Source organism: Hyla sarda, chromosome 2 (assembly GCF_029499605.1).
Source record: "Hyla sarda isolate aHylSar1 chromosome 2, aHylSar1.hap1, whole genome shotgun sequence".
In the NCBI taxonomy this organism is placed as follows: Eukaryota; Metazoa; Chordata; class Amphibia; order Anura; family Hylidae; genus Hyla; species Hyla sarda.
The window spans coordinates 5,036,801-5,051,800 of NC_079190.1; the positions used below are offsets into that span (position 1 = coordinate 5,036,801).

Here is a 15,000-nt window from a genome sequence, read left to right on the forward strand (position 1 = left end):
AATATTGTATATATAGTAATGTGTATATTGTATATATAGTAATGTGTATATTGTATATATAGTAATGTGTATATTGTATATATGGTAATGTGTATATTGTATATAGTAATGTGTATATTGTATATATAGTAATGTGTATATTGTATATATAGTAATGTGTATATTGTATATAGTAATGTGTATATTGTATATAGTAATGTGTATATTGTATATAGTAATGTGTATATTGTATATAGTAATGTGTATATTGTATATATAGTAATGTGTATATTGTATATAGTAATGTGTATATTGTATATATAGTAATGTGTATATTGTATATATAGTAATGTGTATATTGCATATATAGAAATGTGTATGTTGTATATGGTAATGTGTATACTGTATATATAGTAATGTGTATATTGTATATAGTAATGTGTATATTGTATATAGTAATGTGTATATTGTATATATGGTAATGTGTATATTGTATATAGTAATGTATATATTGTGTATATAGTATTGTGTATATTGTATATATAGTAATGTGTATGTTGTATATGGTAATGTGTATACTGTATATATAGTAATGTGTATATTGTATATATAGTAATGTATATATTGTGTATATAGTATTGTGTATACTGTATATATAGTAATGTGTATATTGTGTATATAGTAATGTGTATATTGTATATATAGTAATTGGTGGGGCAAGCTGTGCATAACTAGCTTGCCCCCTGACTGGTGAGCAGTAAGGGGTTAAGAAATATACAGGCAATGTTTTAGCCCCCTCCCCCACCTGTAAAACTTGCCAGTGGCTATAGTGGTATGTCCCATGGGTGGGGGGGGGAAGGAGTGCACCAATCAGGGGTTCAATAGTTTCCCAGGCTTTCAGAGGCCCTCCCCTGGGTATTTATAGCTGTGGTGCCTCCCTTCCCCCCTCAATCTGCCCAGGACCCAGAGTTTTGTCTGCTGGTTGGTATGTTACTGCCCCTTATTTATGGCCCGGATGGAGCAGGAGGGTGAGGGCTGGCATGCTCGCTTGTGGCTGAGCTGGCCTCCCCTCCTGTTGCGCCGGTGTTGGGTTCGGGAGGCTGGCGGACCTCTCCTCAGTCCCGCTCTCCTTTCCCCTGTAGTCCCTGTGTGGCCTGTCCCACCCGCTCCTTTTGCCCTCTCCCCTGCCTGTACCTTGATCCCTCTCCCCAGGCGTGCTCCTTATGAGCATGCTCTGGTTTCCTTCTTGTCCACCCCCTGTTGTCCCCCCCCCCCCTGTTGTCCCCCCCCCCCTGTTGTCCCCTCCCCCCCTGTTGTCCCCTTCCCCTGTTGTCCCCTCCGTCTCTGGAGGGGGCGGCCCCTGGGTGGCTGCTGCTGGCTTAACCTCCCCTTTTTTCTTGCGCAAATGGACGTTTATTAACGTCCATTTGCGTGTCCCCAGCTGTAATGCGCGCTCCTACGGCGAGCGCGCATCATAGCCGTGAGTCCCGGTTGCTATTAGCAACCAGGACTCATGCTATGCCGGACATCGCCGGTCGGGCAGATGTCCGGCATTGCGTCTTTAGACGTGGCGATCAAGGTTGATCGCCGCGTCTGAAAGTGACATTACATGCATCCCGGCTGCTCAGTCGGGCTGATCGGGACCATCGCGATAAAATCGCGATGTCCCGATCAGCTGGGACGCCGCAGGAGGGTCACTCACCTGCCTCCTGCGCGTCCGCTCGTGATTGATTGCTACAAGCCTGAAATTCAGGCTTGAGCAATCGATCGTTGTTAGCACTGATCGTTGCCATGAAAAATAATAAAGATTTCAACAGTTAAGTTTAACCCTTTCAATAAAAGTTTGTATGTTATGTATGTATGTATATATGTATATATGTATGTGTATATGTGTATATGTGTATGTGTGTATATATGTATATATGTATGTATGTGTGTATATGTATATATATATATATATATATATATATATATATGTGTGTGTGTGCACATATATTAAGTACTGTATATTGTAACAAACACACACATATGTGGTATCGCCACGTGCGTACATGTCCGAAATATAACAATATATCATCAATTGAAGCGCTCCGTCTATGGCGTATGTGCAAAAAATAAAAAATAAAAAAAAATAAAAAAAAAAAAATAATAAAAAAAAATAAATAAATAAAATAAAAAATAAATAAAAATAAAATAAAAATAAATAAAAAAGATAATTTAATACAAAAAAATAAAAAAATGAAAAATATAAAAAAAATAAAAAAAAATAAAAAAATATAAAAAATTATTAAATAAATACAATACATAAATAGCTACAAATATAAATAATTGAATAAATATATTTCACAGTCCTAATTAGCGTGTTTTTGATCGCTTTTTGTACTGTAAATATGTATAAACAGTGATCTCATCATCTGATCAAAATGACGCTGGTACCACGGACGACTTCAGATCACGGCGCAAGCTGTATGAGCCCTCATATCGTCCCCACTCATTTACCCAGCTCCTTAGCCCCACCACACTAGCGCCCCCCCCCCCTATCTCCCCCTGCTTTTCTAGTGCTCCCCATATCCTTGCAGCCACGGCCCCCCCGCCTCCCCATCACCTCCCCGTCCCTTCCCCCCCCCCCCCCCCCCTGCTGCCGCTGCTGTCCTTCTTCCTCCTGCCTCTCCAGTGCCCCCCGTGGAGGGGTAGGGAGTGCTCCCCTGATTTCATGTTGCTCTTCCCCCTCTTGGGCCGGATGGGAGCATAGACTTATTCGTCGCCGCTCTCGCTCTGGCCCTGAGAGGCGGCGTTTTTATTTATTTATTTTTGGACCTTCTGCTCACCTGCAGGGAGTAGGTGTTTCGGTTCTTCCCGCAGTGGTTCTCCCTCATCCTCCTCTGCCTCATACAGTGCCTCGGAGTCCTCTACTGTTGGTTTCCCGGCATGGTTTTCAGCACCGTTTCGGGCGGCGGCCGAGTGCCTGCTACCCGGCGGTCTCCAGCGTGCCTTGTCCCATGCCTGCGGCAGTGGTGTAGTGGTCCCTCCAGCTGTTGTGCTTCTCCATCTTCTGGAATTGGTGAGTGTTCTGCTGTGGGGCTTGGCGCCTTCCCCGGTTTGTGTGCTTATGGCTACGTTCTGTTTAGTGTTCGTCCTTTTGTTCCCGTGTGTTTGTTGTGTTTGGGTCTCGGATATGGATGTATGTCTGTTTTGGTCTCTGGTGGTGAGTTGGGTAAGTCTCTTCTTGACGGGGTGCTTTGGTAGGGTTTCATCTTGCGCGGTGTGCACTTGGGTGAGTGATCTTTTGGCCTTAAACTCTGGGTGGCCGGGGTTTTGGCGGACTTCGCTCCCGAGGCTTGTTCCTTATCCTGGATCAATGGTTGCCACCGAGTTACGGTTTTGTTTCTTTTGGTTTTCTCCCCCTTTGTTTGGTTTATCTCTCCATCTTGGTTGTAGTCTCTCTCCGCTCCGACTCCTGTATGTTGTGCTGGGTGCTTTAGCTGATGTGGCGGTGGGTAGATTTTGCTTGAGTCTTCAGTGGGTAGGTTTTGCTTGAGTAGCCGTTTGTCCACCCTTGTGAGTTCTTTTCGTGGTGGTATTCCGGAGGGTGATTCTCCAGTGCTCTACGCTTGTTGGGGTGTGGTTTATTGCTGCAAGGCTGACATGCAACTTTATGAAGTGTTCCATATTTTGTGCTCGCTTCGGCAGCACGTATGTTATAATTGGAACGATACAGTAAAGATTAGCATGGCTTCTGCATGCCGCGTTGGTGTTGGTCTTCTGCTTTCCTGTGGTTAGGGAGTGATTGCGTTCAAAAGTTAAAAAATAAATAAATAAATAAATAAAAAAAAAAAAAAAAAAAAAAAAAATTCTCTGTTTTTGGTTTCCTCTGGGCTTGTAGGTGCCCTGGTTCCGGTCCTTGCTAATTTACTGAATGTTACACGGGGACTATGGTTCTGGGCGGAGTTTTTTCCTGCAGGTTGTCTCTGGCTGCCGAGGGTGTGTGGTGTCTGTGCCCCTGCATATGTGCCCCGGGTGCGCTAAGGGCTGACGTTTCAGTTGCATGGGGTTTTTCGTGAGTTGTACAGGCCTGCTTTCAGTCCCCGGTTGCGGCTCACGGGGAGCTTGCTCTGTTCTCAGATGTGGCTGGTTTGGTTGGTTGTTGGTGTGGTGTTTGGTTTTCCCAGTGGTGCTGCGGGGTGGTTTACCCCTGGGTCTTAGTAGTCGGGGGGTTCCTGCCATGCTTGGGTTTTGTATGCGCTTTTCCCTTGGTATTGGTTGTGGGACTTTGGGTGCTTGCTTCGGCAGCTCATGTTCTAGAATTGTAACGGTACTGTGTGGGTTGGCGTGGCCCCTAAAACATGGCCGAGCGGTCTAAGGCGCCAGACTCAAGAGGACTCTTTTGCGCTTGGTTGCGCTCTAATTTGGTGATACTTTTCTTCTTTTCTAGGGTGTGATTTGAGTGATCGTGGTGTGTTGTCGGTCTGACATTCGGGGCGTTGTCTCTGCTATTATCTCTTTTTCGGCTTTCTTCCTGTGCTCGGTTTGTTGCACCCAGTTCTTCGCTGTTTGGAGTTACGAGTTATTTTGGGGCTATGCTCCTTGGGGTCGGTACTGGGTGTTGATGCTTTGTCCCGTTTTCTCTGGCAGTGGTTCCGGAGGTTGCTCCCTTGGGTGGAGTTGGAAGGTTTGCTTGTGTGGCTGGCCCATGTGTCATTGTGCAGAGTGGTGTATTTCTTGGTCCGCTTTGGTGGGTCCTGCGACTCACGGTAAGGCGCTTGCGAGTGGTTGGTGTTTGTGTGGAGGCCGGGATGTCTACAGCCGAGGAGGGTCCCGGAGGTTCCAAATGGTCTGTGGATAGGGGATTTGTTTTTCATACCTGGAATGCCCCTTGTGGTAACCTTACGAGGCTCTGATGTTTGATTTCCTATTTCGTTTTAATAGGTTGTGTTAACGGACGTTAACTGCTGTGTCACCTCTCTAAGGAGGTTCGAGATTTGGACTGTGTTCTCCGTGAATCCAAATAACATTCTTAGTATGTGACGCTGGGTATCTTCACCTGTTCATGTGAATCACCTGCTAATTAAAAAAAAAGGAAAAAAAAAAAAAAAAAAAAAATTGGGTGGCTTTCCCGCTGTGCTGCGATCCAGTGGGGTGCGGTTGCCGCATGGCACATGGCGGGGGTGTTTTCTTTTCTGCTTTGCGGTTGGTGTATACCTAGGGGCTGGGCCCGTGAGTGGGTGGCCTTGCTGTCGGCGACCGGTTTTACCTATCAGTTTTTGGGTCGCTTGGCGGCAGCTGCGGGTCGGGTTTTTTTTTGGTTGTCGCTTTTGCGTAGTTTTCTCTGATCCGAGGTTTTGCGCTAGCTTTTTTCGGGGCTATGTGGATGGGGCACTTCTTTTCTCCTCGTCCCCTTCCATGGGACTTGGGTGTCTGTGTTTTTGGGTACCTATCTTGTGGTTTCACGAAAAAAAAAAAAAAAAAAAAAAAAAAAGGCCCGTCGGTCCGAGACTGCTTAGGCGATCGGGGTCACGCAGCTTGTGCTGCATGAGGGTCCGCGGATGACTGTTTTTTCCATTGTCCTCCTATTGTTGCCTGGGCGGTGGTGGGGCCCCTCCCCTTTTTTCTTTTGCTCCCCGCCCCCGATTATTCAGTTCCAGGTTTTTTTTGTCTGTTTTGGGTTTTGGCTTTTCTTTGATAGGATGAGGTTTTTTGTGAGTTCGGGATTTGCTTTTTTTTTTTTTTTTTTTTTTTTTTTTTTTGTATCGGGGCCGGCGGAGGTGGCTGGGTTTCCGGAGAGGGTAGCGCTGTGCATGGGGCGCGGGCGATCTGCATGTTGTGTTGCTATTTTTGCCCAGTTTGATGTTTCCCATATGTGTTTTTGTTTTGAGAGCGGCTTTCCACAAGGTGGTACGAGTGCTGCGGCACTCTTCGCTGTATGGGCGAGTCTGAGAGTGGAGTTCACACGAGTTATTTAATTTAAAAAAAAATAAATAAAAAAAAATAAAAAATGGTCCTGGCGGCAGGTACCTCTGATTTCCTGGAGAGGAAAAGTGTTGGGTGGATTTCCTGGAGAGGAAATGTATTGAGCGGATTTCCTGGAGAGGAAATGTATTGAGCGGATTTCCTGGAGAGGAAAAGTGTTGGGCGGATTTCCTGGAGAGGAAAAGTGTTGGGCGGATTTCCTGGAGAGGAAATGTGTTGGGTGTGCTGGGGGGCTGGAGGTGGCCCCAGGTGTTGGCTATCCAGTATCTCTTGGGTGGGGGTCGGAGCCCAGTGTAGGGCTAACTGGTCTCCTCCGTGGCGGTAAGAAGACGGTGAAAGCGGGGTCAACCCGGGGTAGACCTCCACACAGGACAGTGTGGCAGCACCTCTCGGGTTGGTAAGAAGCCAATCGGTGTCTTTGTTACAGTTAAATTGTTATTTATATAAGTAATTTTATAAATAAAGCTGTGGCCGATCCCCACCCACGGAAAAGTTAAATTGTTGTTGTGTCAGTTATTATTTAATTAATTATAGTAATAAGGGGGAGGGGGAGTTATAGCCTGCTAGGAGCTAATTGGGTCTCAACAGTCGTGTATATTGTATATAGTAATGTGTATATTGTGTATATTGTATATATAGTAATGTGTATACTGTATATATAGTAATGTGTATATTGTATATATAGTAATGTGTATGTTGTATATAGTAATGTGTATATTGTATATATAGTAATGTGTATATTGTGTATATAGTAATGTGTATATTGTATATATAGTAATGTGTATGTTGTATATAGTAATGTGTATATTGTATATATAGTAATGTGTATATTGTATATATAGTAATGTGTATATTGTATATATAGTAATGTGTATATTGTATATATAGTAATGTGTATATTGTATATATAGTAATGTGTATATTGTGTATATAGTAATGTGTATATTGTATATATAGTAATGTGGACGCGGCAGGAAAAAGCCGGATCCATTATTAATGTCGGGATTGTTGCCCTGTAGTACGGCCGCCCCCCTGAGATCCTCCTCAGGAAGCATTTAGTGGGTCGATAGTCGCTGCTCCTCTATGTGATTCTCCTCTCATTGATCTCATGCAGCAGACATGGAGATTCCCGGAAAATTACCACATTACTTACCGAGCGCAGAACCAGAACGAGCGGAACGTCATGTCATTTATGGGGTCCGGGATTTCTAGTAACATCACATATGAGTTATATTCCAGCACATCTATAATACCGCCAAATACTGCCCATATAATGCCATACTATTCCCATATAATCAGTGCCCATATAGTGCCATACTATTCCCATATAATCAGTGCCCATATAGTGCCATACTATTCCCATATAATCACTGCCCATATAGTGCCATACTATTCCCATATAATCAGTGCCTATATAGTGCCATACTATTCCCATATAATCACTGCCCATATAGTGCCATACTATTCCCATATAATCAGTGCCCATATAGTGCCATACTATTCCCATATAATCACTGCCCATATAGTGCCATACTATTCCCATATAATCAGTGCCCATATAGTGCCATACTATTCCCATATAATCAGTGCCCATATAGTGCCATACTATTCCCATATAATCACTGCCCATATAGTGCCATACTACTCCCATATAATCACTGCCCATATAGTGCCATACTGTTCCCATATAATCACTGCCCATATAGTGCCACACTATTCCCATATAATCAGTGCCTATATGGTGCCACACTATTCCCATATAATCAGTGTCCATATAGTGCCATACTATTCCCATATAATCAGTGTCCATATAATGCCATACTATTCCCATATAATCAGTGCCCGTATAGTGCCATACTATTCCCATATAATCAGTGCCCATATAGTGCCATACTATTCCCATATAATCAGTGCCCATATAGTGCCATAATATTCCCATATAATCAGTGTCTATATAATGCCATACTATTCCCATATAATCAGTGTCCATATAGTGCCATACTATTCCCATATAATCAGTGCCCATATGGTGCCATACTATTCCCATATAATAAGTGTCTATATAATGCCATACTATTCCCATATAATCAGTGCCCATATAGTGCCATACTATTCCCATATAATCAGTGTCCATATAATGCCATACTATTCCCATATAATCAGTGTCTATATAATGCCATACTATTCCCATATAACCAGTGCCCATATAGTGCCATACTATTCCCATATAATCAGTGCCCATATAGTGCCATACTATTCCCATATAATCAGTGTCCATATAGTGCCATACTATTCCCATATAATCAGTGCCCATATAGTGCCATACTATTCCCATATAATCAGTGCCCATATAGTGCCATACTATTCCCATATAATCAGTGCCCATATAGTGCCATACTATTCTCATATAGTGCCATACTATTCCCATATAATCAGTGCCCATATAGTGTCATACTATTCCCATATAGTGCCATACTATTCCCATATAATCAGTGTCCATATAGTGCCATACTATTCCCATATAATCAGTGCCCATATAGTGCCATACTATTCCCATATAGTGCCAAACTTTTCCCATATAACCAGTGCCCATATAGTGCCATACTATTCCCATATAATCAGTGTCCATATAGTGCCATACTATTCCCATATAATCAGTGCCCATATAGTGCCATACTATTCCCATATAATCAGTGCCCATATAGTGCCATACTATTCGCATATAATCAGTGCCCATATAGTGCCATACTATTCCCATATATTCACTGCCCATATAGTGCCATACTATTTCCATATAATCAGTGCCCATATAGTGCCATACTATTCCCATATATTCACTGCCCATATAGTGCCATACTATTCCCATATAATCAGTGCCCATATGGTGCCATACTATTCCCATATAATAAGTGTCTATATAATGCCATACTATTCCCATATAATCAGTGCCCATATAGTGCCATACTATTCCCATATAATCAGTGTCCATATAATGCCATACTATTCCCATATAATCAGTGTCTATATAATGCCATACTATTCCCATATAACCAGTGCCCATATAGTGCCATACTATTCCCATATAATCAGTGCCCATATAGTGCCATACTATTCCCATATAATCAGTGTCCATATAGTGCCATACTATTCCCATATAATCAGTGCCCATATAGTGCCATACTATTCCCATATAATCAGTGCCCATATAGTGCCATACTATTCCCATATAATCAGTGCCCATATAGTGCCATACTATTCCCATATAGTGCCATACTATTCCCATATAATCAGTGCCCATATAGTGCCATACTATTCCCATATAGTGCCATACTATTCCCATATAATCAGTGCCCATATAGTGTCATACTATTCTCATATAGTGCCATACTATTCCCATATAATCAGTGCCCATATAGTGTCATACTATTCCCATATAGTGCCATACTATTCCCATATAATCAGTGTCCATATAGTGTCATACTATTCCCATATAGTGCCATACTATTCCCATATAATCAGTGTCCATATAGTGCCATACTATTCCCATATAGTGCCATACTATTCCCATATAATCAGTGCCCATATAGTGTCATACTATTCCCATATAGTGCCATACTATTCCCATATATATATATATAATGCCATACTGTTACCATATAATCAGTGCCCATATAGTGCTATACTATTCCCATATAATCAGTGCCCATATAGTGCCATACTATTCCCATATAATCAGTTCCCATATAATGCCATACTATTCCCATATAATCAGTGCCCATATAGTGCCATACTATTCCCATATAATCAGTGCCCATATAGTGCCATACTATTCTCATATAATCAGTGCCCATATAGTGCCATAATATTCTCATATAATCAGTGCCCATATAGTGCCATACTATTCCCATATAATCAGTGCCCATATAGTGCCATACTATTCCCATATAATCAGTGCCCATATAGTGCCATACTATTCCCATATAATCAGTGCCTATATAGTGCCATACTATTCCCATATAATCACTGCCCATATAGTGCCATACTATTCCCATATAATCAGTGTCCATATAGTGCCATACTATTCCCATATGATCAGTGCCCATATAATGCCATACTATTCCCATATAATCAGTGCCTATATAGTGCCATACTATTCCCATATAATCAGTGCCCATATAGTGCCATACTATTCCCATATAATCAGTGTCCATATAGTGCCATACTATTCCCATATAATCAGTGCCCATATAATGCCATACTGTTCCCATATAATCAGTGCCCATATAGTGCCATACTATTCCCATATAATCAGTGCCCATATAGTGCCATACTATTCCCATATAATCAGTGCCCATATAGTGCCATACTGTTCCCATATAATCAGTGCCCATATAGTGCCATACTATTCCCATATAATCAGTGCCCATATAGTGCCATACTATTCCCATATAATCAGTGCCCATATAGTGCCATACTATTCCCATATAATCAGTGCCCATATAGTGCCATACTATTCCCATATAATCAGTGCCCATATAGTGCCATACTATTCCCATATAATCAGTGCACATATAATGCCATACTTTTCCCATATAATCAGTGCCCATATAGTGCCATACTGTTCCCATATAATCAGTGCCCATATAGTGCCATACTATTCCCATATAATCAGTGCCCATATAGTGCCATACTATTCCCATATAATCAGTGCCCATATGGTGCCATACTATTCCCATATAATCAGTGCACATATAGTGTCATACTTTTCCCATATAATCAGTGCCCATATAGTGCCATACTGTTCCCATATAATCAGTGCCCATATAATGCCATACTGTTCCCATATATTCAGTGCCCATATAGTGCCATACTGTTCCCATATAATCAGTGCCCATATAATGCCATACTATTCCCATATAATCAGTGCCCATATAGTGCCATACTATTCCCATATAATCAGTGCCCATATAGTGCCATACTATTCCCATATAATCAGTGCCCATATAGTGCCATACTATTCCCATATAATCAGTGCCCATATAGTGCCATACTATTCCCATATAATCAGTGCCCATATAGTGCCATACTATTCCCATATAATCAGTGCCCATATAATGCCATACTATTCCCATATAATCAGTGCCCATATAGTGCCATACTATTCCCATATAATCAGTGTCCATATAGTGCCATACTATTCCCATATAATCAGTGCCCATATAGTGCCATACTATTCCCATATAATCAGTGTCCATATAGTGCCATACTATTCCCATATAATCAGTGCCCATATAGTGCCATACTATTCCCATATAATCAGTGCCCATATAATGCCATACTATTCCCATATAATCAGTGCCCATATAGTGCCATACTATTCCCATATAATCACTGCCCATATAGTGCCATACTATTCCCATATAATCAGTGCCCATATAGTGCCATACTATTCCCATATAATCAGTGCCCATATAGTGCCATACTATTCCCATATAATCAGTGCCCATATGGTGCCATACTATTCCCATATAATAAGTGTCTATATAATGCCATACTATTCCCATATAATCAGTGCCCATATAGTGCCATACTATTCCCATATAATCAGTGTCCATATAATGCCATACTATTCCCATATAATCAGTGTCTATATAATGCCATACTATTCCCATATAACCAGTGCCCATATAGTGCCATACTATTCCCATATAATCAGTGCCCATATAGTGCCATACTATTCCCATACAATCAGTGTCCATATAGTGCCATACTATTCCCATATAATCAGTGCCCATATAGTGCCATACTATTCCCATATAATCAGTGCCCATATAGTGCCATACTATTCCCATATAATCAGTGCCCATATAGTGCCATACTATTCCCATATAGTGCCATACTATTCCCATATAATCAGTGCCCATATAGTGCCATACTATTCTCATATAGTGCCATACTATTCCCATATAATCAGTGCCCATATAGTGTCATACTATTCCCATATAGTGCCATACTATTCCCACATCATCAGTGTCCATATAGTGCCATACTATTCCCATATAATCAGTGCCCATATAGTGCCATACTATTCCCATATAATGCCATACTCTTCCCATATAATCAGTGCCCATATAGTGTCATACTATTCCCATATAGTGCCATACTATTCCCATATAATCAGTGCCCATATAGTGTCATACTATTCCCATATAATCAGTGCCCATATAGTGCCATACTATTCCCATATAATCAGTGCCCATGTAGTGCCATACTATTCCCATATAATCAGTGTCCATGTGGTGCCATACTATTCCCATATAATCAGTGCCCATATAGTGCCATACTATTCCCATATAATCAGTGCCCATATAGTGCCATACTATTCCCATATAATCAGTTCCCATATAGTGCCATACTATTCCCATATAACCAGTGCCCATATAGTGCCATACTATTCCCATATAATCAGTGTCCATATAGTGCCATACTATTCCCATATAATCAGTGCCCATATAGTGCCATACTATTCCCATATAATCAGTGCCCATATAGTGCCATACTATTCGCATATAATCAGTATCCATATAGTGCCATACTATTCCCATATAATCACTGCCCATATAGTGCCATACTATTCCCATATAATCAGTGCCCATATAGTGCCATACTATTCCCATATAATCAGTGTCCATATAATGCCATACTATTCCCATATAATCAGTGTCTATATAATGCCATACTATTCCCATATAACCAGTGCCCATATAGTGCCATACTATTCCCATATAATCAGTGCCCATATAGTGCCATACTATTCCCATATAATCAGTGTCCATATAGTGCCATACTATTCCCATATAATCAGTGCCCATATAGTGCCATACTATTCCCATATAATCAGTGCCCATATAGTGCCATACTATTCCCATATAATCAGTGCCCATATAGTGCCATACTATTCCCATATAGTGCCATACTATTCCCATATAATCAGTGCCCATATAGTGCCATACTATTCCCATATAGTGCCATACTATTCCCATATAATCAGTGCCCATATAGTGCCATACTATTCTCATATAGTGCCATACTATTCCCATATAATCAGTGCCCATATAGTGTCATACTATTCCCATATAGTGCCATACTATTCCCATATAATCAGTGTCCATATAGTGCCATACTATTCCCATATAGTGCCATACTATTCCCATATAATCAGTGCCCATATAGTGTCATACTATTCCCATATAGTGCCATACTATTCCCATATAATCAGTGCCCATATAGTGTCATACTATTCCCATATAATCAGTGCCCATATAGTGCCATACTATTCCCATATATATATATAATGCCATACTGTTACCATATAATCAGTGCCCATATAGTGCTATACTATTCCCATATAATCAGTGCCCATATAGTGCCATACTATTCCCATATAATCAGTTCCCATATAATGCCATACTATTCCCATATAATCAGTGCCCATATAGTGCCATACTATTCCCATATAATCAGTGCCCATATAGTGCCATACTATTCTCATATAATCAGTGCCCATATAGTGCCATAATATTCTCATATAATCAGTGCCCATATAGTGCCATACTATTCCCATATAATCAGTGCCCATATAGTGCCATACTATTCCCATATAATCAGTGCCCATATAGTGCCATACTATTCCCATATAATCAGTGCCCATATAGTGCCATACTATTCCCATATAATCAGTGCCTATATAGTGCCATACTATTCCCATATAATCACTGCCCATATAGTGCCATACTATTCCCATATAATCAGTGTCCATATAGTGCCATACTATTCCCATATGATCAGTGCCCATATAATGCCATACTATTCCCATATAATCAGTGCCTATATAGTGCCATACTATTCCCATATAATCAGTGCCCATATAGTGCCATACTATTCCCATATAATCAGTGTCCATATAGTGCCATACTATTCCCATATGATCAGTGCCCATATAATGCCATACTGTTCCCATATAATCAGTGCCCATATAGTGCCATACTATTCCCATATAATCAGTGCCCATATAGTGCCATACTATTCCCATATAATCAGTGCCCATATAGTGCCATACTGTTCCCATATAATCAGTGCCCATATAGTGCCATACTATTCCCATATAATCAGTGCCCATATAGTGCCATACTATTCCCATATAATCAGTGCCCATATAATGCCATACTGTTCCCATATAATCAGTGCCCATATAGTCCCATACTATTCCCATATAATCAGTGCCCATATAGTGCCATACTATTCCCATATAATCAGTGCCCATATAGTGCCATACTATTCCCATATAATCAGTGCCCATATAGTGCCATACTATTCCCATATAATCAGTGCACATATAATGCCATACTTTTCCCATATAATCAGTGCCCATATAGTGCCATACTATTCCCATATAATCAGTGCCCATATAGTGCCATACTATTCCTATATAATCAGTGCCCATATAGTGCCATACTATTCCCATATAATCAGTGCACATATAGTGTCATACTTTTCCCATATAATCAGTGCCCATATAGTGCCATACTATTCCTATATAATCAGTGCCCATATAATGCCATACTGTTCCCATATAATCAGTGCCCATATAGTGCCATACTGTTCCCATATAATCAGTGTCCATATAGTGCCATACTATTACCATATAATCAGTGCCCATATAGTGCCATACTATTCCCATATAATCAGTGCCCATATAGGGCCATACTATTCCCATATAATCAGTGCCCATATAGTGCCATACTACTCCCATATAATCAGTGCCCATATAATGCCATACTATTCCCATATAATCAGTGCCCATATAATGCCATACTGTTCCCATATAATCAGTGCCCATATAATGCCATACTGTTCCCATATAATCAGTGCCCATATAGTGCCATACTGTTCCCATATAATCAGTTCCCATATAATGCCATACTATTCCCATATAATCAGTGCCCATATAGTGCCATACTATTCCCATATAATCAGTGCCCATATAGTGCCATA

The 15,000-nt window shown here is 40.9% G+C and overlaps 1 long non-coding RNA gene and 1 pseudogene across 1 annotated transcript in view; both read left to right on the top strand.

Annotated features, from left to right (window-relative positions):
* Positions 1-15,000, top strand: part of LOC130357566 (uncharacterized) — a 27,915-nt gene that overhangs the window by 2,809 nt on the left and 10,106 nt on the right. The window lies entirely within an intron of this gene.
* On the top strand, positions 3,654-3,721 carry LOC130359733 (U6 spliceosomal RNA; annotated as a pseudogene).